This window comes from Peromyscus californicus, unplaced genomic scaffold, assembly GCF_007827085.1.
Source record: "Peromyscus californicus insignis strain IS unplaced genomic scaffold, ASM782708v3 Scaffold_14__1_contigs__length_90479793_seg_2, whole genome shotgun sequence".
NCBI lineage: Eukaryota > Metazoa > Chordata > Mammalia > Rodentia > Cricetidae > Peromyscus > Peromyscus californicus.
This window is the reverse complement of record NW_026294436.1, coordinates 32,300,843-32,327,893: the sequence shown is the minus strand read 5'-3', so window position 1 is coordinate 32,327,893 and position 27,051 is coordinate 32,300,843. Positions and strand designations below refer to the sequence as shown.

General features: G+C 35.7%; 1 protein-coding gene and 1 long non-coding RNA gene across 4 annotated transcripts in view; one reads left to right on the top strand and one right to left on the bottom strand.

The window, feature by feature from the left end:
* Positions 1–11,110, bottom strand: part of Brinp3 (BMP/retinoic acid inducible neural specific 3) — a 373,866-nt gene extending 362,756 nt beyond the window's left edge. Inside the window, exon 1 of one of the 3 annotated variants that reach the window (XM_052737127.1) lies at positions 10,646–11,110. The gene's annotated coding sequence lies outside the window, so the exon portion shown is untranslated. Of the gene's footprint in view, positions 1–7,442; positions 7,941–8,752; positions 9,059–10,645 lie in introns of those variants that run through there. The other 2 variants (XM_052737128.1, XM_052737129.1) reach the window with 2 other exon arrangements.
* Positions 11,111–11,279: 169 nt separating this feature from the next.
* Positions 11,280–17,651, top strand: LOC128109768 (uncharacterized). Its single transcript, XR_008217922.1, has 3 exons — positions 11,280–11,828; positions 16,187–16,317; positions 16,969–17,651. It is a non-coding gene; the product is annotated as an uncharacterized LOC128109768 (long non-coding RNA).
* Positions 17,652–27,051: the final 9,400 nt, after the last annotated feature.

Here is a 27,051-nt window from a genome sequence, read left to right as displayed (position 1 = left end):
AGAAACTAACATGATTTTTTATAAATAAATAGGATATGATTATCTAAAGTCAAAATTGTAGCACTTTTTTTTCAGAACTTTTCTGGTTTTTTAATGCATCTTTATTTTTTCCTTTAATATACGTGATGTAAATATATTTTGTATTGATTTTTCTTCTGCTGGGGCATTAAGAAATTCTCCTCTTTAAATGGAGATATATTAAGAATGCCACAGTTGGACATGCATGACAATGAAATTAGTGGCCAAGCATCACATTTCTCTTAACTCTTAATGGATTAATGAGTTTTGAGAATTCAACTAAGAAAGAATTGTAGGCAACTGTCTTGTCATTGTTTACATCAGTTATGTTTTCATTGTGTTCTTAAAGCTCCATGTACACAATCAGCTGTTCAACACATAGTTGTTAAGAATCAAAAATAAAAACAAACCAGAGGTTATCTTCAATAAGCAAACTAATTCAGGATAACATATTTAAAACTTGATCTAGTGTTCTCCAACACCTACTGCACCCTAATCTGACAAATCATAACAGAACTATGCATATTTTTAATTGAAAAATATCTCTTCACCAACCTTAGCATAACTGACCTGGTTGACAGGCATGCTACCTAATGAGATAGAGTCACAGCTCCTGATATTAGTAATATTTTCAGCTGATATTAAGTCCTTTGTTCTTTCTAACAGAACGCATCTGCTTACATCACTGCTCCTCAAAATAGAAATTTAAGCAATTTGTTGTTTTCAAGAACAACTTTCTTCAAAATATTAATTTAAGGTCTAAAGTAGTTTAACCATTATTACCTTCAAATGATGATGGACTGGACTAAGTTTGGATAGAAATCAATGCAAATTTCCATGAAATGAAGACATATATTTAAAACAGTTTTCATATTTGTGTAATCATCAAAATTTTATGAAAATTTAGAAAATGAAGAATAAAGTATGTAATAGGATTTCTGGCCATTAGAGAGAAGTGACTATTAAGTAGGCCTGTTATATTGTTATACAATGCATGTTGATTTGGAAATCAACTTGATTGAAAATGACAGTAATTATTTCACAACACTAGTCAGTGGAATAGCTATCATTACACTTACCTGAGGCCTAATTTAGTAATTGATACATTTTAATGAGCAGGTTATATCAATAGATACTTAGGAAATAGTTGTCTTTAGCTCAGACATCTCTAATAGGCAGCAAATCATAGCAACCTTTGGCCATTTTTATGATGACATAACTATGTGGGAGGTAGACGGATAGAATAAAATTTCGTTTAGCATTTCATAATAAGGATCATTGAGGATAAACTAATATTTTAATAGGTCATCATTGCAATTCTTGGGAGCAGTCTTTTACTTGAAATCAGAGTTGATTTCTTCAATTGGCATTTGTCTGGATGGGTTTAAAGGCGATAAAGGCAGTAGTGGTCTTCTACTCTCCCTCCAATCTATGCTCAACACACTGGAAATTGTCATATCATCTTTAAAACTGACTGAACAATGACATGTTAAATTCTATGAGTCTTATGTTTGGGTAAGAAAATGCAAAAGAAAACCGTGTTATAGTTTACTATGATTATAAAATATGATTAAAATTATTTCCCATATGTAGCTTACCATTCAAACATAATACTGTGTGTAGTTATATTATTCAATAAAGATTGTTTTTCACTTAACAATGTCAGTAATCTATTCTTTGTGTTAAAGTTGTGGAAATTGATTGATAGAATGGAAAGGGGAGGATAGAGAGCTGGAAATACGTGGGATAGGTGATGTATTGACTCATAAATGAGTATAAAAGTTACTTAAACACAGAGGAAGGCTTAATATTAATTCTGAAAATTACATAGATTGTCTTTCAAAAACACATTGAGACATTTCCTTTATTCACTATGAATTTCAAATCTCCATTCTCAAAGATTGAAATCACTTATCTTTGTTCACATTTTGAAGCAAGTCAGACAAGTCAGATAGTTTTTAGTCTTTGACCGACTTTGAATGGTATGTTGAAACCTTGAAAGAAATGCATCCTCTAAATCTTCAAAATAGATTCTACTGTAAATTTTTATTCATGGATTAGTTTAATCAGTTTTAATATTAATTATGGGGGTGTTAATGTTTTGCTTATATGCCACAGAGTTCAGAAGACAGCATCAGATTCCCTAGAAATGCAGTTACAGACAGCTGTGAGCCCCTTTATGTGTACTGTAAACAGAACAGAGTTTCTCTGTAAGAGTAGCAAATAGTCTTAAACATTGAGCCATGTCTTGTGGCCCAGCATTTATATTTTTGAAAAAAGTTAACACATTAAAGTCTCTATTTTAAGTAATATTAGTAGTAAACAACACCAATCTGCTCTTCGCTATTATTGCCACAGTGGATTGATTTTTAATTTTGATTAAACATTTCATAATTTTGGAAAAATTGAGAATTCTTTCTTATTATTCTGTATTATAATCACCAACATTACTGATACCATTTGTGAAAGGCACCGTAATCATGTCTTTTTAGATAAGTGGTGGTGAGATGGAGAATAAGAAATTCTGTTATTGTTATAACCATTCAATTGTAATGCATTGATAAACTCTATTTTGTCAACATCTTAAGATGTTTATTGGCATACACAAAACATTGAGAAAACTATGAATTAATGACCTTAAAGCATCATTTTGCACACATCTTCAGTATTACTTATTCAAACTTTCATGGCTTTCTTAATAAAATTGAAGTGATTATAACTCTTTAAGTACAATTTCCTATTTAAAAAGTTTTTCCATGTCTCTATTTACATTTACAGAGTTTAATTTTCAGGTCTGAATTTTTTTATACTATGAAGATTGTTACTCACTAAGGATATGACTTGAACTTGAGTACATCACTTATCTCCAAATCTTCCCAAATGCATTAGTTCTGTTTTATATTTACAACAGCTGTGATAGAAGGCCTCAGATTAATTAGCATTTCTAATAGCAGCCACAAACCCTCCAGTATTCAAAGTGTGCATATATCAAATACTGCACAGTAATAAACAACTATAATAACCATGATTTGTTTTGCTTTATTTTGTTTGGTTTTTCAGACCAGGTCTCACTTCCTAGCTTAGGCTGGTCTAAAACTATGAAGCCTAAACTAGCTAGCTTTGAAGTCAGAAAAATTGTCTAGCTTCGGGTTTCTAAGTCTTGGAATTTTAGGCAAAAAAATATCACAGGTTGGAATGCATGTGATTTTTAAATATGACAGCTTAATAAACCCACAATGTTCAAGCATATTCTTTAATGTAACATTTCCCCAAACTGGTTATTTTCATGAATCTCATTTAAAATAGTTTTTTAAGTTTTAGTGTGAAAGTGAGTGTTCGTGAATCTACAAATGTACTGCCCAGTATTTGAGACTGAGCAATCTAAAATGTATGCTTACTCAGTTCTGTTCTTTCCAAGGCTAGATTGTTTTTTAATAGTGTAATATTCTAGAGATGGATTTTAAAATTAACAAGATGCAAGAGTCCAGAAAAGTTAATAAAAGCTAGCTCAATCCTGATGAGGTTGGCTGATCCTCACAGAATTCAGAAAGAATAAGTCTATCTGTAACTATTCCTTCACAATAAATCTATAATGGAATTTAAATGAAACACACCATTATGAGAGAATAATTCTTACATAGCAGAGCACTATAATGCATTTGAATGTAATGTTCATATATTTATTAATTCAATCAATAAATGTGTATTTTATAGATTTAATTTGCTGGAACTATATGATAGTTCCTTTATTAGCTATTAAGGAAAATTTGTTATGCTTTGGGTGCTCTTAAAGGCATCTTCATCTGGGTAAATTAGGGTTTACACACTTAAAAAAACTGCTTAAAAGACTATGTAAAGTATATCATAATATGGATAAATATATTTTAAACTCTAAAAATAATAAACTCTTACAAATAACATTAAGATAGAAAATAAGAGATTGAGAATTGGTGTTTACTCAAGTAAGTAGATTACATATCACTTTTTGAAACATAATTCATACTTTCTAATTAAAAATAAGTCTCTAAACAACACAGGGATTTCACCCCTAAATAAATAAATTTGTTACTGAATCACAGTTGGGCTTACCTTCTTGTTAAAGAATGAAAATTTTGTTACTTTGAATATTAGTTGGGAAACACACCAAAAATCCTTTGCTTTATTTATTTCAAACTTTATACAGAGCAGTAAATTCATAACTTATAAAAGAGTTACCTATGAAACCTTTGGAATTGAGTAGGAGTATTTGTGAGTAATTAAATACAAATATTCTTTATAGCTCATCAGATATTCTTGGAAAGGTTTGTAATAAGAGCTTTAAAACGTTATTCACATTATTTGAAGACCATTGTAAAGAACTAAAGTTGCCATTTGATACCATTAAGAAGGCAAAGAACTGATCCTAGCTAAACCTTCCAGGTATTGATTGAGTGGAAAGCCCATTAGTACTCAGATTAAATTTCAACTTCTAAGACTCATTTCTTTTTTTATAGAACAGAATAAATATTATTACACTTTGTTATTATTTAAACAATTGAAATTGTCATTAACAAACAATAAAATTTGTATTTTTTTCTTTTGTCTTCAATGGTAATTAATGAATTGTAAATGTTGAAGTCATGAAGTAATATAATACACATAGTGGTACAACAGAATATTGTTCAGAATTATACCACTATGTGTCTAAAAGAAATTCTCCAAATAGTTGCTAAATTAATACACAACAGTTCAGATGTCAACCCTCCTTCATTTTAATAAACTGAATGTGAATTTATAAAAATACTATAAATTACAATATTTAGGTTTCTCTACTTTGATATTATTATATGAGAAGACTTGTAATTCATTTGAAGGAGGGGATCATTAAACTAATTATATAAGTTAATATAAATCCACTAAGGATCAGCATTTTATTTAATTTATAAACCATAAAAAGTCAGTCTATCAAAAGGCTTATTTTCTAAAAGTGTCTGTCTTTTCATAAAGAATATAAAATCCGAGGTAAATATCTTGTCAATAAAATCACAGCTACTGTACTTCAGCCCGTGAGCTACTTCTCTTGTTAAAAATTGCATAATATTAAACTCAGGTGGCACCACTGCACAGGGACCAAGGATACTTGAAACTTCCATTAAAAACAGTTCTGTCAACATTTGGTCTCAGGAAGTCCCAACACTATTTGACACTAAGAAATTAAAACCCAACAGAATCTTTTGAGTGATGAATTCAGTTTTTTGCAGCATGTTTATCTTTAATTTTTACCCTGGCTTGTCCTTTAAAAGCATTCTTTCCTCTCTGTGATGCATGTGAGAAATGAGAACAATAAGTTAGAACTCATGGGAAGAAATCTTAGGAGAACAATATAAATGAGATAAAACTAGAGTTGAGATGCAGGAGAATGTCCTAGATCTACCAACACTTGACCTTCCCCATGCCCTGACTCTCAAAGAGGTGAAGCAGTACAGTGGAAAGAGTCGTAGAAGACTGCAACTTTAATCCTAAATCTTGAACATAATTACAAACACATTTTGAATTTTATTTAAAAAAAAAAAAGAAGTTTATGCTAACCTTGTCACATGGTGTTCTCATAGTCCCATTTACACTGGAAATATTTAGATAGTAAGTTCAATTTTCTACATTACTAAAAATTTTAGAATCTTGCTCTAATCAGTATTTTTTCAGTTTAATAATAATAGGAACACAATAAAACGATAGCAAAAAGAAAGGGCCTTGACAGAGTTTTACAATGAAGCATCAAAGTTTAGAAGGCCAAAGACTGTGTTTCAGTTCCCTCTTGCAGAGAGACACCTATGAAGAACCATTCAGGAAGGCAATTGTTTTGCATTTAATAACACACCAATCTAGTAGCACAGTTAATGGTAAGGATAACATGTGCATGTTTATATAATATGTATCTGAACACTTACACTTAAATATAGAGACTTCTTTCAACATATATCTTACTTACTTAGCTGTAGTACACCAATAATTTTATTGAAAATAATCAACAGGTGTCATAATTTATAAATCATACTTTTATACTACAATATTGGGTTTCCTAAAACAAAATAGCTCATGAGAGGATTATATCATATCTGATCCTGTTAAAAGTAAATTAAATTGATCATTATATGATATCCTACATATTTCACTTCAAGGTTATTGTTTAAATTAATATTTGACATAAATGTCTTCTCCATCAATCCAAAACTGGACACAGACGTGCATATCCACACAGAGATACAATGAGTATGTTTATTATAATAAAACTGCAGAGACTAAAATACAAAAGAATTGACAAACTGAAATGTGTGAAGACTTTCTCTTGTGTGATTAAAAACTACTTTATGCCTCAAACTAAAAGAAAAAAAAGTATTATAACTTTGCAATTTTCCAACCCAAAGTTGCAATTATTCTTATTTATTCAATATTTTATCAGTGAGCTTTACAAGCCGGAAAAATATTGAACCAGGGGTCCACATCAATAAATGTAAGCACTAAAATTATTTCCACTGAATTGTAAGGATAATTTTTTTGACAAAATGCTATTAGTAACTGCATGGTTTATGATGGTGCCTTATTAATTTGTTGGATTTTGTGCTTCACTTTCTGCAAATTCTTAGTTCCTTCAACTGTACCCACAATATAACAAAATGAGAACACTAATAATAAAGCATTAGACCATGCAGATATATTGTCATTTTAATTGAATTAAATCTGAGAGTGGAAAAAATCTACTGATTGCTCAATTTACCAATCAACTTTGAATAAAAAGAGATTTATTTGAGGTGTGTTCCCATAATTTTCCTCTCATTTTTTTTTCAGTTTTTCATCCATTTTTCTTAGACTTTAAGGTGTTTGCACCAGGTTCATGTAAAAACTCAGCCTTTGGGCAACTTCCTCCTCCTCCTTCAATTTTCTAAACCAACCCAATGCCAAACCCTAGCAATTTTGTTTTACAGACTGACAAAATAGAACAAGAATGTCCACAAAGAGTCAAAACTACTTTCCTAGTTCAAGAGGCCCTTAATAGTGCTCCAGTCACCCTCTGCATAGAAAAGGTGTGTGACCCCAGCAATGGGAGCAGTTTAAGGCATTTCTGTAACTGCCTCTTCCATATTTCACTAAGACTATCCACCTCTTCCTCTAACTCTCTACCCTCCCAGTCGCTGCCTTTCACCTAGATCCATTTTATGATTTTTCTATCACTGTCTAACGTTTAAATAAAACCACATTAAACATTTAAATGAATTCACATCAAGTCTTCAAATGTTATTAAATGTACTCATGACTGTGAATATTAAGAAGTTGTAGATGTTAGGACCATCTGAAAATGTATGTATTCTGTAGTTTGAAATGAAAATCTCATCACAAGATGGGTCAAACAGACAGTTGATGATATCATATAGACATTCAGTCCTTACCTGGTTAACTGCATGATGACAAACAAATCAAAAGTCCCCAGAATCTGAATCATCTGTCTCCACACTGTGACAGCTTTACAGCTTGGGGCTTTCTTCTTAGCTTACATACATTTGGCTGGCTGTCCTTTGCAAGCAAGCTAGGGTTAATTTGTAACCCTGGTCACCTCCTCCTCTTTTCTAACAGCTGTTTGGCAGCTCACACAGCAGGGAAAGTGCATTTTACCCTTTCAAATAGAGCTTACACTGCATCTCCCAGCCATGCTCCACTTACAAGGAGGTCCCTGCTCCGAAGGACTGATCACGTTCTGGACCTCAAGTAGGAGGCTTTCTGTTTCAACTCTGAGGGACTGGGAGAACAGGCATCAAAGACTCCAACTCTCTGCCACTGTTTGGCTACAGACGCAGCATGAAACCCGCAGCCCTGAAGCCTCACCCCCTCCCTGGTGGTCACCTCCGGAGCAGAGCGCCCAGGACTGGGTCTTCTTTCCTCTCACCCCCACCTCCAGCAAAAGGGGGTGAGCAATACAAAAGTGAGAACTTTACAGTGGCTTTAATATAAACATGCAGCTCCCCTACGCCTGGGATTGCGGATAACATTGCTTTCCAAGCCCTGGCTCCAAGTTAAAAGCCAACTCACTTTACCCTGCCTCCCTCCGGATTCTGTGAGTTAGTGAAGGAAGGAAAGGAAAGAGTGATGATGATTAGCAATACTTTAACATTGATCTAAAAAAGTCCTTCAGTTATCCTAAGCCCTACTAAACAAACAGATAAAGACAGCGATCAGGGCTTTTTAAAACAATCAACCTGGAGAAGCATCGCGCAATGTGCTTAGGATTCAGCTCAGGAAAATAATAAAGAAATTGCAACGCAGAAAAAAATGTTAAGAGATTGCAGAAAAAAAGCAAGCCTGTCTTTCCCACAGAGGAGATTTGGGGGCCCAGAAAGACCGGACAACAGGCGTTGCGGGAGGTTGCAAAACCCTTGTGTGCCCACTCTCCTGGGCTACAAATGTCCACCCGGAGCCGCAGGGTTGAGAGCGCAGCCTTCGCCAGCGGGTCGGGGACTCTATCCCCACCCTCGCGCTCCCTCACCAGCCCTGGGCCAGCCAGGCAAGCAGGCGCTTTGCCCTCTATCTCCCCAGAACCCAGGAGGCTTAGAGGTAGCTCGGAGCAGCCGCGAAATCTCCAGACACAGTCGCCTGTTGCTAACCCTCTAGTTAAAGCATCCTTGGCTGCGAAAGCCTGTCTCTTGTGTCAGTTTCCCTCAGACAAGGCTGAGCTCGGGGTTCTAACACAGCAAAACGTACTTACCTAGACAGCGAATGTCTGTGCCTCACTGTGCCACACTGATTAAGCAGAAAACGGTCTGACTGCACTGAAAGTTTTTCTCCTTTCTCTCTCTCCCTCCCTCCACCCTTGCGCAACAGCAGTAGTCCTCTAGAGAGGATATTTGAATTGGCGAATTACACCAAAGCCTCGTCTCTTCAAATGAAGTCACGGACGCTAATGGCACTGGCTTGTCAGGCAGGAGGGACCGAACTGGCAAAGACAGCAGGTAGAAACTAGCTCTGGGTGAGGGACGCCAAGAGGTGCGGACCACTGTGTCAACCCCAGTCCCTCTCCCACTCGGCGGGAGGCAAGGGGGAGAGCCCTGGAATCTGAGAGGAGGGGGATGGGGCGATGCTGCAGCTGGAGTACTTTTATGTCTGGAAGCTTAAAAGGCTTTTGAATTAAAAAGAAAGAAATCATTGCCTAAATTGTCGCAGCAGCCATCAATGACTGGAATAGTTCTTTCCCAGAAATTAAAAAGAACCCCCCCCCCAAAAAAAAAAAAACTTAGGGAAGAGAGGCTTGAACAATAGAACCTCACCTCCATCCAGCCCAATAAAGGGGAACATTGCAGAAACTTGTCCTTATTTTTTTTTGGGGGGGGGGGATAATCACAGAAAATCTCTCCTGGTGCTCTACAGATGACTGACACATGCAGATTTGTGTTTGATAATCACTAAACACTTGCCCCAATGTGAAGTAAAAGCCAACATTTAAGTGTTTCTCAACACAACGAGGTGGAATAGGAAGTGATCATCAGTTAAAGCCCATAGAAATGTTCGTGAAAGCACAAGGCAAGGACCATATTAACATACTTATTAAAAACTGAGGGCAGGGGTGGGCAAGTGCGAGGAGTGAGGCAATTACATTTTTCATGTAAAGTCCCTCCCTGAATTTCAATGTATTAGAACCCAGATAATCAGTGGCTTCTGATAGCTCTCTTCATCTGAAAGGAGACCTCCCTGACCAATTAACTGTTCACCAGCATAATTCACAAAACCTGAAATGCATTGCAATATGCTGCCTAAACAGGAAGCACGATGGGCAATATAATGTGCCCATGTATGCTGAGGATATTGTATAAGAATTGTGCCCTCAAAACTCAGACTCCTTTTCTTACCATGCATGTTAGTGCTCAGGATCCTATTCAATCTGTAGAGACACATTTTACCAAAGTCCTCTCTCAGCCATTCACACACTTAGGATGAGAGGAGCAAGCACACATCGACCTGGACAGCCTTCTGAACCTCAGAGAGACTAGTGAACTTTCTTAAACCCAGAAGTAGTCATCTCTCCTTCAGGCATTTTCAGAAACTAACAGCAAAAAAATGTCCTTTTCAATGGTACAACACTGTGTTCCAAGAGCAGTAAATTGGGGGGAGGTGATGTCCACATTACCTGATAGAAACTTGGAATATAAATAGGGACTTTTTTTTTTTTTTAAGAAGGATATATTGGGGCAAGTCATTGCAGGTGCTACATATTACTAATTCCAGCATATACTAATGGTCACATAAGTACTTGCAATCTGAAAGTAACTATGCAAAACAGGCAGGGAGAGAGAGAGAGAGAGAGAGAGAGAGAGAGAGAGAGAGAGAGAGAGAGAGAGAGAGACAGAGACAGAGAGAGACAGAGACAGAGAGAGAAGAGGAGAGAGAGAGAGAGAGAGAGAGAGAGAGAGAGAGAGAGAGAGAGAGAGACAGAGACAGAGAGAGACAGAGACAGAGAGAGAAGAGGAGAGAGAGAGAGAGAGAGAGAGAGAGAGAGAGAGAGAGAGAGAGAGAGAGAGAGAAGAGAGAAGTAGTGCATATTTTAAAAAATATTAACACTAGTAACAAGTTACTAGCTGCTCATCACATGTGCAGAGATACTTACCAGAGGAAATTTCATGAAGCAAGATGACTGTGAGAAAAATACATCCAGGATTCAAGCAAATATTCCATGGTCTTCCACAGCAGTGTAGATCTGTGGGCTGCAGGGCAGCAGGACTCAGAAAGTATTCAGCGGTTCCTGATGGCTTCTAACCAAATGAAAGCCAGTTATTCAGGGGCCAAGATCCTCATAGTAAAGGAAGTAAAAGGTTAAAGAAGTGCGTTTTTTAACTGGGGACAGGTAGCAGTGGGGACCTTTTCTGTGATGATCCTCAGCCGAACAAATTTACCAAACCATATGTCCCCACACAGTGAGGAAAGAGAGAAGCTGGATAATGCACGAGAACAAGATGCATAACACAAACAGATCTGCAAAGAAAAGTAACAGGATGTGTTGAAGACAGGGAGTAGAGAACTAGTGAGCGAGCTAGGCTGTAGTCATCCTCAGAGAGCAGCGGCAGTGACTTAGGCTGCTGGGGACGATCCAATGAGAATTCAGGAGTGCACCGCTTCGGAAATCCTGCAGGGTCTTCCCACTCGCAGTTCTTTTCAGAGTTTACCTGCTCCGGGAACGTTATCATTAGGATTAATAGTACTCCATCAGTGCATTTCACTAGCAGTTCCCTGAAACCCTTTCTCTCGCAGCAACTGAGGGAGGCGTAATAAGAAAACCTGACACAAACCCACACCCCAAATAAGCAAGCAGGACCGGCCACATTGCCTTGATCAAATCCTCAGCGGTTTTTGCATTGACAAGGGCTGGGAGATGAATGGTTGAAGGCTCTAGTCGCTTGCAGGTTTTGAGGGCGCTATGCTTTGGAGGATTAAGCAAGGGGACCCAGGAGTGGATGATGGGATGCCTAGGCGGCAGCATCTCTCCTAGGTCCCAATTCCTTGATCAATCATGCTGCCTGTGTTTATGGCGATTGATTTGAATCCGGAGCCCCAGCGCCAAAACCATGCTTTAAGAAGCTAGATTTTAGGACAGTCTGAGGACTGACACCGGTCCATTGGGGGGTAGGGTGAGAGGTTTGCAGGAGTGTCGGTTGGTGCAGGGTCTGCCTTGCATTTGATTCCTGCAGTTATGCAGCTAAAGTAGAGAAATGGCTTTGCTCTGGATTGCATTGTCGTGTCATTTTCGTGTCCTGATACCGCATAAACGATCACCTGATCAGCAGATCGATTGGGTAAGATTAGCCCGATCTCTTCTCCTTTTTCCTTTCTCTGACCCCATTTTTCGCCCCCCCCATCCACTCCCTCCCTAAACCTATTCCTCACCCTTTCTTTCCCTGCTTCCTCTCCCCCACCCGCTCTCTTGTCTTTCACTCTTTTCTCTCCACTTGGAAATCTACTGCCACTGGGGAATTGCCTGTTTGACTGAAAGGCTGCTAACTCTGTAAGTGATTTGTTTTTTGACCATAGAATGAACATCACCCCGCTGCTCCTCAAAATCTTTTCTTAGGGAAGATTCCGGGTCCCCATCTTTAGAAATGCTCTGAGTGACCCAGAAGATGTATAGAGATCACAATCAGGTAGGGATCTTTAGCCCTGGACTCCAGCTCAGTCTTGCTCCTGAACCCTGAAGCTTACAAATTAGGCATCTGTCTGTTTTAAAAATAGGAGGAGATGGTAACCTGGAAATCGATTTATTTGTTGTAAAAAACTGAGTTGCTGAGTGATAGAAGGGCTAAGAATTTACCGTGGGTAAAAAATGTTCTTGGTAAGTAATCTTATTTTCTGCTTCTCAGTAGCCCATCCCCCACTCCATTCATTTATTTCCTCTCTGTATGTAAATCACGGAGGAGCTGGGTCAGTGGAAATGTTCTTTTCCTCTTTCCTGAAAGAGTAGAAGCCAGCAAGTGTGGATCTGAAGTGGGGAGGGGCCTTTGGAGACAATATCAACACTTTCAGGTCCTTCCTAGCCTGCTTTAAAACATTGGCAGGTAAAGCAATCTTTGCTTTCTGAAGGTGTATTTAAGGATCACCCTCCCCTTTAACTCTTTCTTTTCTGGAAATGAAGCGAATAAGGGGGTAGCGACTCATTTTTATTTATGCTAGGAGAACACTTTAGCTATGTTTTTTTTTTTAAATACTCTTTCAGCCATAGTACTAAAAAGCCATAGTTATCTCTTCATGTTTTACAGAAAGGATAACGCTAGAAATCTCTTATTAAGCATGCATTTTAGTTCCAATTCCTACATCTGATACAAGTGAGTATGTCCCAAGTGAATATTTGCTGGTCATGATCAACCTTCTGGCTTGCCAAGAGTCTATAGCACCCCCACCTGTGCATAGTTATCCTGAAGAGAGTGCATGTGCACGCTTGGGAAGAGGAGGGGCAGCTCTTGATAGTACTGCTATTACATTCTGCTAAATGTGGAGAATAACAAGTCTTGCAAATTGCGTGAACTTGGAACGCAAGTGCACGCTGACTATTCTGGATACAAAACACCACAGGAGACTATCAAAGAAAGAGCATTGCAATTTTGAATTATAAAATAGATTTCATTGGCAAATCATTTACATTAAATTTTTCCCTCTCTTGTTAATTCTGGCATAGCACCTTATACCCAAATGTCAATAATAAAAGATAAGCTACTTGGTGCAAATATACATGTCTAAGATGAATTGAGCCTCAACAGAAATATATACTAGAATTCCATTGACTAAAAACACACTTCTTTTATGATAATCAACAATGTAGAAATCAGTACTATAACCTACAGAAAGAAAGATAGCTAGGTGTCATGCCATTGAAGAAAACAATAATATGTGTATGCTCAAGAATCTATAGTGTTTATAATGACAAGACTGTCAGAGGCAAAAATTAAGTGAAGACATGCTATCATAACTTTTCTTTCTGTTTTCAGGATGCACACCTGCCCCAATACTGCGACAGAGTAGAAGTTTTTCTTCCTTGTCTAATTCTCCTAAAAGATGGGTGATCTTCGTGTTTATTATAGAGGCTGATAAATTCTGCTAAGAGGATCTGAGGCCACATAAAGAGAATCAACATCTTGAGATATGTTCATGGCAAATACAGCTTAACAACTGTGGAGTATACAGACAACAGTTTCTTGCCATGAGGGCCACAGAATGTTATTCAAAAGCATGTATCTAACTGACTGTTAAAAAGAATGTGTTGTTTATGGAGAACCCATTTTGACTTAAGTCAGACAAATGAAACGAAAATTTATTTTATAGTCATCCATAGTGATGCACACTTGTATTCTGTAATTTCAGAAGTCTAGAAATGAAGCAGTAGGACAATAATCTTAAGGTCAAGCTAGGCTATGTAGCAAGACCTTGGCTCAACAGATAAACAAGTGTATGTGTGTGTGTGTGTGTGTGTGTGTGTTGTGTGTGTGTGTGTGTGTGTAAAAGAAATGTAATGTTGTTCTTAAACATTTAAAATAATGTAGGAGCAGAAATACTCATCTTTTGAAACTTAGTTTAGAAACTTCAGGAAAGTTTTGTAATATTCGAAGTATTATTCATTTACATGGCTGAATATGATATTAAACCATATGATAACTTAGCTCAACCCCCTCATAGTGTCATAAACATTATATCCTCCATCTTCTGTCTTCAGAACAAGTGTGGTTTTTACAGTGCTGTCAGAAGCCAGCTTTTTTTAATTTTGAGTTAAGAGCATTTCTCCTCGCATTTCACTACGTTCATTGGAAGCTATTCATTTAGCAGACTTCACATTAGTGATGGGTCTTCCTTGCCTCCCTGTCTTTTCTTCCTTTATAGCTGCAATCCAATATATTTCACCTATTACCTTGCTAAAAATCTGCCAAGGGGACATTCAAATGATTTAGTGCTAAAAATAGAATGTAGCATTATACTCTATGCTGAATATAGCTGGATTTCTTGATTTGATGTTCAGAACCCCCCAAAAGGAAGGGTACATATATTCTTTTAACTACTTTTAGATTTTTTTTTTTTTTTTTTTTGTGTGTGTGTGTGTGTGTGTGTGTGTGTGTGTGTGTGTGTGCGCACTCTCTTGAGCCATGGTCCACATGGGAAACCATTTACCTCTTTCCACCTTGTGGGCTTCCAGAATTGACCTAAGCTTTAGGGCTTGATAGCAAGTGTTCACTTTGCCTAGTTGTCTCACCAGTCTCCTCAAAATAAATACTTTATTAAGGAAATCATGTTGTGGTTTTCTTGTAAAGAAAAATATCTATATGCTTTAGGTTACTTTTTAACATTAAAATCTAATTTATAGCAAAATATGAAAACATGAGCCCATTAAAGAAGGGTTCTCTTTATATATATATATATATATATATATATATATATACAGATATTTATATATATATAAATATATATATATACAGATAGTTACTTGCATAAAAAAAGAATCATATTTGACACAAATTTATGCATGCATATTTGTCCTCATTAAGATATTGAAATTTATTCAATTTAGTCTCCTCGCTGTGTTTATTTTGTCTTTAGAGCTTTCTTGTTGAAAGTGTCCAAAGATTCTTTAGTACCTCTGTGTATTATAATCTCTGCATTTAATTTTATAAGATCAGTATGCTGTTAAATAAACAGGTTCTGTGCATTTGAATCTTAAGTAAAAATGTGTTGGAACTAGATGGTCTATAAGGATCATTTAGTCTGTCCTTTCATACTTACAAAGAAGATGAAAAGTACAAGGTGACATGGTTATTGTCAGCATATGCCAACTAGGGATCTATGGGATTGGAGATGCAGTTTTCCAGGCTTTTAGCTACTGTGAATTCTCTATCAATTAAATGCTTTAGTAGTTTTTAGAGCTGGCATCATTTGAGATTAAGATAGAGAATAAATGGAAAGAAGTGAAAAAACTACAAAGACCAATAAGGTGTAGCTAGTTATCTCAGAGCATTTAGGAAGCTACTAATTCTATTTCTGTTCCAATTTATCCTACAGACACTCCTCCACCCCTCATATGAGGAGAAAGTTTTTAACACTATAATACTGATTTCCCATGGAGTGCCTTCAGTTTTCTGTTTGTACATGTGTTGGAGTGTCTTTAGACTATTTCTCCCTCACACTGTAAATTGTGGAAAGTCTAGCTACCTTCAATATAATACTCCATTAAAGCACATCTGATTTACCTCTTAAATTTCTAATCCGTATGGAAAATGGGAGTATTGCATTGAGAGAAACATGATCCAATAACCCTCATATAAAAGATATATGAATATGTAATGGAAACATGCAGAACAAAACAGGTTTCTTGAAGTAATCAAAGAAAACCTTCCAATTTATAACAAACTATCAAAACTTTAATCATTTAAAATTCTGAAGAAAAGGAAGCCATTATAATTTACTTCAATCTTTTATATATGTCAACATTTGAGTATTTCATGCAAGTATTTATTTATTTATTTATTTATTTATTTATTTATTTATTTATTTATACAGCAAACCAAAAGTGAATGTGAGCATCAAAATCTATTTGTTAAATGTCTGTTATAAATTATAAAGGAACAACAACAAAAATCAAATCTAAACTTTTTCCTTTTTTTTTTTTTTTTTGATGCAGGGTTTCTCTATGTAGCCCTGGCTATCCTGAAACTCACTCTGTAGACTAGGCTGACCTCAAATGCAGAATTACACCTACCTTTGCCTCCCAAGTGCTGTAATTAAAGGAGTGTGACACAACTGCCCGGCAAAGTATAAACATTTTTAAATGTCCCAATCTGTTGCCTTACCAAATTAAAATGTTTAAGTTGAAAACATTCTTTATGATTCAGGAAACATTTCAAGAAACGTTTTTTGAGTAGAGTTTGTACTGCAGGATGTGTTTGTGTGCTCAATAAGTTGATTGCATTTCAAATAACTTACCGTTAACTACTCTTTCCACATGAAAAAAAATCACATTTGTCTTTCTTTTATGCTGTTTTCATCTTCCTCTTTGTTTATTCCTATTATCTAACACAGTACTCAACACATAGGAAAAGCTCAATGTATGTTGTTTTAAAGGCTGAAACTAAGTACTTAATTAAACTCTCCAGCATTTGAAATAATGCTTGTTATATTTAATTTATCTAAATATGTAGAAATATAGTTACCAAGTAAAATATTCTTTTTCAAAATATTTTTACAATATTGTTGCTATACATTGACCCAGCAAGCCAAATCCTGTTAGAAACGACAGTCTTCACAAGCAACCCTTGACTTATAAATATGTGACTAGTCATGATATTAACTTGATCTTTTTACATGCTGTGAAATAAATCAGTGTACTTATTTGAAAATGGAGAAGTATTGTATACAGAAATTGAAGATGAGTTATTAACTTCTGTCTTAATCTGTCTTTTCCAGCTGCTGTGAATACACATCATACACTGGATGGCTAAGACAACAGAACTTTATTTTTCTCAGCTGTAGGGACTAAGAAATTCCAGGTCCAGTTGTTTGTAAATGTGGTCCCTGGAGAGGGTCTACTTTCTGCATTGCAGATAGAAGCCTTACTGGATATTTACATAGCCTTTCCCACTGTTACCAAAACAGGAAGAAGACAAAGTAGAGAGACAGAAAGACAGAGGACAGCTCTCTTTTTTACTTCACTGGCTACAGTCTCGAATAATGGCCCCTCCGTGTGACATTATCCTGGAAATTTGATCAAAACGTTAAGGTTACACAGTGAAACCAGTTTATAAGAAGACCACTATGGACAGGGAAAACTGACTAGGCAACAACTCAATCTAAGGACCTACATAAAGGCAACCAAGAAATGCTGCAAACAGGAGAAATAGTCTCCCCCAGGGAGGAGCATACCAATTTGTTATCCAATACTAACATTCACCTCTAAAAGTCTACATAGAAGTAACATTACACAGATTCAGTGGGTTGTATTTAGAAATGTTCTTGCAATAGCAATTAATGAAAGGAGAAGTCATGAATTTGAAAATAAATGTAAGAAAAAAGATGTTGGAGGTTTTTGAGGGAGAAATGTTTTAATTATATTACGATCTCTAAAATTAAAAAAAAAGATAAATTACTGAGATGTCACTGAATTATTTATTTTTATTTATTTATTATTCTTTTTAATTGTGTGTGTGTGTGTGTGTGTGTGTGTGTGTGTGTGTGTGTGTGTGTGTGTGTGGTGATGTGCATGTGAATGTAAGTGATCACAAGGGCAAGATGCTTTGGCTACCCCAGGAACGAGAGACATAGGTTATTGTGCCCCACATGACTGGTGTCAGAAATAGAACTCAGGTCCTCTGTAAGAGCAGTATTCACTCTTAACTTCTGTACCAGCCCTCCAATGTCTTATTCTTATTCACTATATTACATTTCTTCTAGTATTGAAAAGAAAAATTAAAGTGGGAATATTAATTTTAAGTGATTTTTTAAATTACATTAGTATGTTCTGCAACTTTAAAATACTCATTAGCTTTGTAGAAATAAAATATATTCAGAGAAAAATAAAATATTTTAATATAATCTGAATTATAAAGCTAGTTTATATATGATTTTTGTGATTTGGCATTTATAGGATTAACTTATTTTACTTTGTCAAATCGTTATATTAGTAAACATCTGTATTTCAAAATATTCACATTCTAAAAATCAAAATTTGTGAATATTGCCTTTCATGACAAAAATAGATTTACAAGTTTTATAATATGCACCTTGTGATGTGTAAGACATTCTTGTTTATAACTATAAATCTCAAAAATGGAGGCATAGGCTATGAGTCAGAGTTGACAGCAAGAGCAGAATATTGGCTGGAGTTATTTTGAATTTGATCAGCCAGGTCATTCTGTCTGAGAACCTTCTGGAATCTAGAAAAGGAAAGGAAACAGAACTTCCTTCAAGCTTCTAGAAGCAATGTACTCATTTAGATGCTGGAAGACAAGAAATCACACTATTTTCTACAAATAAACTGAAGTGTTGAGAATCTATAGATTGCATTAACTTGTTTTAATATAGTACTGAGCAAACAGCTTTACTCATATTCAAATAGTATCAGTATAGCAGATACAGACAATATCATGTAAGACAGAGAAGGAGAGGGAGAGACAGAAGGAGAAAGTGAGAATCATATATGGTGATATTTTATTTGTGCTGAAATGTGATTTTATTTGTATGTTAATAAATAAAGTTGCCTGGGGGTCAGAGATATTAGCAAGCCATAGCAGAAGCCTGCGGTGGTGGTGCATGCCTTTAATCTGATCACATGGCAGGCAGAGTCTGTGTGTTCAAAGACATAGCCAGCTTGGAGACACATGCCTTTAATCTCAATACCAACCATAAAGAACTGGAAGTCTGTATAGACAGGCCGGGATGAGGAGGTCATGTGGTTGGGTTTACAACCAATGAGAAGGCAGAACAGAAAGTCAATAAAACGACAGACACACAGGAAGTAGGTCTCTTTCTCAGGGGAAGGACAGCAGCAACAGCGAGTGATAAGAAGGCAGTTTTAGTCTCAGCTCTTAGCTACTGCTCTGACCTCTTGGGCTTTTAACTCTGCATTTGGTTCTGTGTTTCTTATTTAATAAGACTATTACATCTACAATCATATTCAATTAACTGAAGTCTATATGGAAAATACCAATCCCAGGATGAAGACAAGACACTAAGCATAGAAATATTAAGCACAGATGCTGTTGAAATTTAAGAAATATTAGAGAGAGAGAGAGGGAGAGAGGGAGAGAGAGAGAGAGAGAGAGAGAGAGAGAGAGAGAGAGAGAGAGAGAGAGAGACCACAAGAGGATTTCTGCAGATGGGGCTGAGGGAAGTATATTATCAAGGAGAGAGGGGCATGAAACAATTTAATCCTTTTCTCCTTATATTTTTTTACAGTGTACGACCAAGAAAACTAACGGAACATTTACTTAATTAGGATGCATCATTACTTTTAGTGTCTGATGAACTCTAAAGGCCTTTCACCTCTTTAATGAAAATAAAGAGAAACTGAACTACTTGATTGCTAATTCTCTTGGTATTTCTAAGTCTCACTAATGCTTGTACATTTTCTTCTCAAGAAATACTTGTAGGAGAATGGGAAACAATTCTTCATATTCACCATCCAATTTTGGCTCCGTGGAGGAACTATGAATATATAGACAAAATTATTTTTAAAAGAGTATATAAAATTCATGCATATTTGTGGAAAAAGAGTAAGTCTAAAATACTATTTGATAAATATTTATTGAACATTTATTCAACATCATAGTGTTACGAGGATATAAAAATAAGTTACAATATTGTAGTTCTAATTGGAGAATAAGGTAAGTCCATAGATAAATGAGTATTGTTTACTCCATTCCATAATTCACCTACTTCTTTACTCATCCCTGTTTAGTAAAAGAAAACAAATACATTGATGTCATTTGTAGGCTACATGTTTCCCAGCAAAAATGTGCTAAATGAAACAAGGAGAAACACACTAAGTAGAATACAAATATTAACATTCAATTCATCAACAATTAGATAATATGATAACCTTAGAATCAAATATCATTGCTTCTATAAGCATTTAAATGTCTTCACCCATAGCTTTAAACCATAGATTAAAATTTCTTAGACTGTAACAAGGAATAGTTGAAGTAGAATGGAAGCTTTGTTCTGCATATTCTATAAATGAGAACTCAAAGTAAACTAAAGTTTGTTCTGTTTCTTTGTTTGTTTGCATAGAGTTCAGATATGTTCCTCGAATGGCTTTGGTGTTCTCATTTTCAAGGCTTCAGTGATCTAGTAAGGTTTCCTCTCATAGCTCAGCATTGTAGTGAGTCATTAAACTTTTATTTTGCATGTGGCAAATGTGGGCAAAAAAACAACATGAAGCATCAAATAAGAAATGTAATGGACATTCAGAGTCCACTAACCAAATTTCACAGGACAACACAGCTACAAAGAAATTTGGACATTAAAGTCATTCTCTCTAGAAAGATGAAGGCACCAAAAAAGAAAACAACTTTTTGTGCTGCATTGATTTCATCATACCAAAGTATTTTTCTAAATGATTAAAGCATTTAGAATAATTGCATATTTGATGTAGAGTGAGGAATTCCCAGATTCTTTCATGAATAAATCAGGTAAGAAGTTTGCTAAGTGAGTCTGGTAAGAAGGGTAACCAAGGGAAACTAGACCATACTCGAATCTAAAATGTACATTATATATATATATTGCTTAATTAATAATTCTTAAAGGAATAAATATCTATTTTCTCTAATTGTGCTCACAAAATGACTCTGTGTTATTCAACTAGGCATGCACATGCTAACAAACCAAAGATGAACAAACATACACACTAAGTTAATTTATATGCTGATACTATATATTGTACAAAAACTTGCTAAAATAGATGACTGAGTTAAAGTAAAAAGAATGGACTGTACAAGTATGAGTAAACAGCATATATAAATACCTAGATCTTGAGTTTAGAAAACATTTTTCATGTAATAACTAATAAATAGCTCATGAAAAAACAGTAAGTTGCACATGAGTAAACAACATATATAAATATCTAGATCTTGAGTTTAGAAAACATTTTTCATATAATAACTAATAAATAGCTCATGAAAAAAAACAGTAAGTTGCACATCACTAATGGTAAAATCTCCTTCATTGCAAAAGGTAGTTAAGATGTGAAGAGATTGGGCACAGGCTTGAAGAAAAATTTTCCCAAGCACATATCTGAAAATGAACTGGTACTAAAATATACAGGTATCATACAAAACTTAGCAATCATAAAGAAAATCAAGTGAAACTAGACAAAAGATTTGAATAAAAACTTCACCAAAATGATAGATAAGTGACTGTTCTTTTTTCCCTTTGTCTGTCTCTGAATTCATGATGTTCACCTCTCAGAGACCTCATGGTCTACCGTTGAACCTCCTTCATTATCACTATGAATAACAGAGACCTTAGCAAATACTCAAATCAAAAATTAAACATTGCCTTTTGTAAAAATTCAGAGCATGAAAAGCTAAAGACAGAAGGAGAGAATGGGCTAGTCTTAGGGTGGGTCTGGGGACCTGAAGACTGCCAAAAGTCTCTTTGACAGTAACTTGACATTTCTCAGTAGAAAGACAAAGAAAATGCAGATCTTATTTGGTAGACCCTTATAGAAGTGCGAAGAGTTAGACCCTTCTAAATATCAGGAGTTTCATCTACAAGGAAATTGCCTTTCTGCCTCTTTAAGTATGTGAGACACCTTATCCTCTCATGGATGAGAAGACTTCTTTGATTGTAATCTATAGGACTATGGAGTACTATAGACAATAATAGCATTTTTCAATCAAAGGACATGGGGTAAAATTTGAATAACTTGAAGACACTGGTTACAGAGGAAGACAAATTAAAACAATAGATGTCCACTAAGAAAATAATTTTATATGAAATTATGACTTCCTTCTATAATAAATAATTCATGGAGTTAAAAATAATAGCAATAACAAAAAATGGCACAGGAGAATTTGGTACAGACTACAAAGTTTATTGAGAGGCTAAGTAAATATATTCATGTGGTAAAGCATGCTATTAAAATTTTCACAGTGTTCTAAAATTTGTATTTGCATATAATATATTTTCACAAAGTGCTTGGGAGTCATCTCCATGTGGTATGTTATTATTCCTCACATGCATAAGTCCACATGATCATTCTGAATAAATGTTTCTCAGAACATGAAGTTTTACAGTTATTTCAAGATCTCACTCTGCAAAGACATCCTTCTAGGATTTAAATATGATCACAGTTTGGACATCATATACCCAAACATCAAAATGAGAAAGAGCTTTATTGGCTATAAGCTATAAAATAACTCTTCTGGAAACTCAGAAAAAAAATGGAAAAGAAAGCCTTTCTTCTCCCAATATGTTATATAAAATTGGTTACTTAGGTCAAGAGGCATCAATAAGCAAATGAGGAAATAGAAGTAGATATTTACTTCTTGGCTAACAATATTTTGCTAGAGGATTGTTGGGAGCTACCTAGCAGACATCTTTGCTATTATCCAGCACTGACAACATGTGCTGTGGAATTTACAAGAATACCATTTCTGGATAGTCCTTGGCTGTTCACAGAGATGTTTAGAATTTGTTTGAGAACGTAATTCACCCTTCTTATAGGAATAAAAAAAGAAAGAAAGAAAGAAAGAAAGAAAGGCCTGTAGCAGCTCAGGGCAGAAATGAAATTCTCAAGATCTTCTTTTGGAAAAGTGAAGGTGACCTTGGAAAAGTCTAAGAGTAACACTTTCTGAGCTTTACCTGTGGTAATTTTCCATAAGAATTCATTTTATAGTAGCCAACATTTTGCCATTTTGATCATTTCAATTATTTTTCCATTTTGCCAGTCTTGATCAACCTTGTAAACAATGCAAAACTGAGCCAGTTTGAATTTTGAAAGAACTAGCTATCCTAATTTACCATCTATATCCAGGGTCATAAGGCTAATAAGCATTCTTAGAAGCAGTGACTCCAGATACAATAACTGCTTGCTAATCTTCCCTCTTCTTATATTCCTAATGATCAATGTAGAAAATATCCAATCCTCATGTTTTATGATGAACAATGGAAAGTTATTTGCCTCTAAACTCAAAGAATTTACGTAATACCTTTGGCCTAGTGTATAGATAAGGAAATGGTTGTTAGCGGTCTTTCACCAAAGATGTCAGAAACTCAATTTTTATTTTAAAAAGACTAATACTTGGTTGTAAGATGGAGTAACAACTTATAAGAAAGTGGCTGAATTTCAAAGGACTTCCCAGTTTTCATGATGCTGCCCCTAATTGAACCCCATGCAGTCTACTTTGAGAAAATATGTCCTCATGTATATTCTGAATGATGACAGTATTTTCATCTAACATTATCACTATTAAAGAAATATCTACATCGTTATAAAAGATAGTAGGAAATAAGACTATATATCACAAGAATGTACATAGGCTAGATTTTATTCAACTAAAACATCATATTTTTGAGTTTTTAATACATAAGTACTGTATTTACATTCTTTACAACTTATACTTTATTTCAAATCTTCCCATTTATTCACCTTCTCTCTCTCAAATTTATGATCTCTTCTTTCTTGCACACACACACACGCACACACACACACACAAAACTTGATTACTGCATATAATATACATACATATATATATATATATATATATATATATATATATGTATGTATGCATGCTTAGAACTGGCTACCTAATTTTAGATAAATTGTCAGGGAAGGAGAGAAAGACTGATTCTGCCCCTCTTAGTCACCATAAGTTGTCTGTAGCTCTTTATATAGAGGTGAGGCTTTATGAAATGCCTTCTATCCATGCTGGAATGTCAGTTGATCTTGTTATTATGCAAGTCTTGTTCAGGTGACCATATCATTAAGACTTCATGGGTGCACCTCCCTGACAAATATAGAGGACATTATCTAGCCACAAGTTCCCTGGTCCTCCTCCTTTTACAATCTTTCTATCTCATCTTCCACAATGTTTCCTGAGCCTTAGGTATTGGAGTTGTACTGTAGAGGCACTATTTGGAGCAGGGGCTGGGCACCCCATGTCACTTCTTCTATGTATTTTGACTAGTTGTGGATTCCTATAATGAACTCTTCTCTTTGCTGCAAAAGGAAACTTCTTTGGTGAAGTGTTTGAGCTCTACTTTCTATGAATATAAGGATAGGTATTTAGAACACAGTTGCAAATTTCACTGGTTTAGAAAGGGGTCATAATAGGATATCCTTTATTTTCTATGGCCTCTCCAGCCAGAAACAATTCTGCATCTTTGTAGTAGCTGACTCAGAGGATACACCCTCACGGACTACTCCATAATCCTAAAATTGTCATTGTGTCCCCATAAGATACAGCGCCCCCCTCCAGCAGGAAGTAGTAAGAGAAGCTACACCCAAATTCCCAAATATACCAAGCTGGCTTTGGAGATGTGTCAAAGTTAAAACCTTCCTTTTTTTTTTTTTTTTTTTAAAAAAAAAAGAAGAAGAAAAGGGGAAGTACTGTGGATATTGTTCTGTATAAATAAAACACTGATTGGCCAGTGGCCAGGCAGGAAGTATAGGCGGGACAAGGAGAGAGGAGAATTCTGGGAAGTGGAAGGCTGAGTAAGGGAGACACTGCCAGCCGCCGCCATGACAAGCAGCATGTGAAGATGCCGGTAAGCCACGAGCCATGTGGCAAGGTATAGATTTATAGAAATGGATTAATTTAAGATGTAAGAACTAGATAGCTAGAAGCCTGAGCCATTAGGCCAAACAGTTTAAATAATATAAGCGTCTGTGTGTTTATTTTATAAGTGGGCTCTTGGACTGCCTGGGCTTGGCGGAACCCAGAGAGAAAACTCTCCATGTACAAATTCACTGTTGGTAAAATCGCAAATGAGTGCAGCTACTATGGAAATGAATGTGGAAAATTCCCCAAAAGCTAAAAGTAGATATCCATGACTCCACTATATCGCCCCTGTTCATATGTTCAAAGGACTCAACATTCAGTTCAATACATACTTGCTCAATTATGTTCGTGGCCTCTCTGTTCTCAATACCTAGTAATTGATAACAACCCAAATGTGCTTCAGTTATTGACTAGATAATGATAACACATCATAAATACAGATGGGATTCTATTCAACTGTCAAGAAAAATGAAATCATGAAATTTTCAGGCCCATGATTAGAATAGGAAAATATACTGAATGAGATAACCCAGACCCAGAAAGAGAAATAGAATATGTTTTCTCTTGATAATTGACCCCAATCCTAAGCCTTTAGATGTGAATGTTTCACCTGTATTAATCACAGACACTAGGAAAGTAAATGGGACTGGGGAAGGTCTCTAGAGAGGCAGATAGATAACAGGTAAGGAATAAAAACAGGGGAAAGAGACTTTATCTGTGAGGTAGGCAGAAGGGAAATACAGAAAGAAGGAAAGACAAAAGGGATAAAGAAACTAGAGATGGTTGAAAAAGCCATAAACAAACATACTGTTTAATTTTGTTTGTTTGTTTGTTTGTTTGATTTCCATGACAGAGTTTCTTTGTGTAGCTTTGCACCTTTCCTGGAACTTGCTTTGGAGACCAGATTGGCCTCGAATTCACGGAGATCAGCCTGCCTCTGCCTCCCGGGTGCTGGGATTAAAGGCGTGCGCCACCACCGCCCAGCCATACTGTTTAATTTTTAGTTAAACTACAAGTGTGTGAGTTTTTTTCTGTGTGTATACACATACATAATTTAAATGAAATTATGATACTTGAGGTGAAAATTCTACTCCCCCCCTGAGAGCCATAGACTCTTTAACCAAAAGCTCTAGTGACAAGTATGGAGAACCTCTGTTTGAGGTGTTGTTTAGAGGAGTTCAAGAGACCTCCTAAAAGCAGTATAGGCTATTGCTATTGTCCTTGGGTGCCTCTCAGAATTTGAAAGTAGGTCTCCATTATGAGGACACTGTACACTTTGGAGACATGACATGGAGAAATCCACATGGAATTTACCAGGATGCCTCCTCCCTGGGAATACTTACAGTGTCAGAAAGTGTTATGCAAGCTGACACAGAAGAAATCAATAGTCCTGAGCTTTAAACTAACCTGTGAAACAAGAGTAGTGCCTGAAGACTATAGAGGGATGAAGGGAAACTGCTTTGCAGCAGTTCTATTTGCATCTCTTTGCCCAACTCTCTCTCTGCTGATTTGGATTAGTTTGGGTTTTCAGAATGACACCAATTTCACTTCATTTTTGACGGCATTTTTTTTTTCTGTGATTTTATGGCATTTGTCTGAGTTATTTTCTTTGTACTTTTGCAAGGAAAATAAAAGTTTTCACCCTGTCCAAAGGAAGAAAAAAATTACAACAGCTAAATTAAAATAAAACAAAAGCAAATTGTGAAAGGTGCATTTTTTTTTTCTTGCTGGTGGGTATACAAAATGACAGGCATTTTGAACAACAGTTTTCAGATTCTCATGACATTCAGTACAATTTTATCATTCAGTTAAGCAACCACATCCTTTGGTATTTTCCTCAGTAGCTTAAATGCTTGCACACAAAATACTTGTGGCATTTTTTCACTTGCTACCATCTGGCAACACGCAGGCTTCTTTCAAAAAAGTGAGTACAGAAGCATGCCATCTTGATTTAATATTATATAATTCAGTGAGCAAAGAAGTGGGCCACCAAGTTAAATAATACATGGAGAAATCTTAAATGAATATCATTTAGTGTGAAGGATACATATTATGTGACTGCAAGCACATGTTATTTTGGAAAGGACAAAACTACACAAAAACTGTCAGTGAGTGATTGGTGGTTTAGTTTTGATAGTGGCAGTGGGAGAGAATGTTACACATTGGTAGGCCTTGGGGGATGCCTGATTTTGTCCAAGTCTGACTAATTCTTGATCTGCATTGTCTCTGATGAGTTAACAAACACTTAATGTAACACTACTTCTTAAAG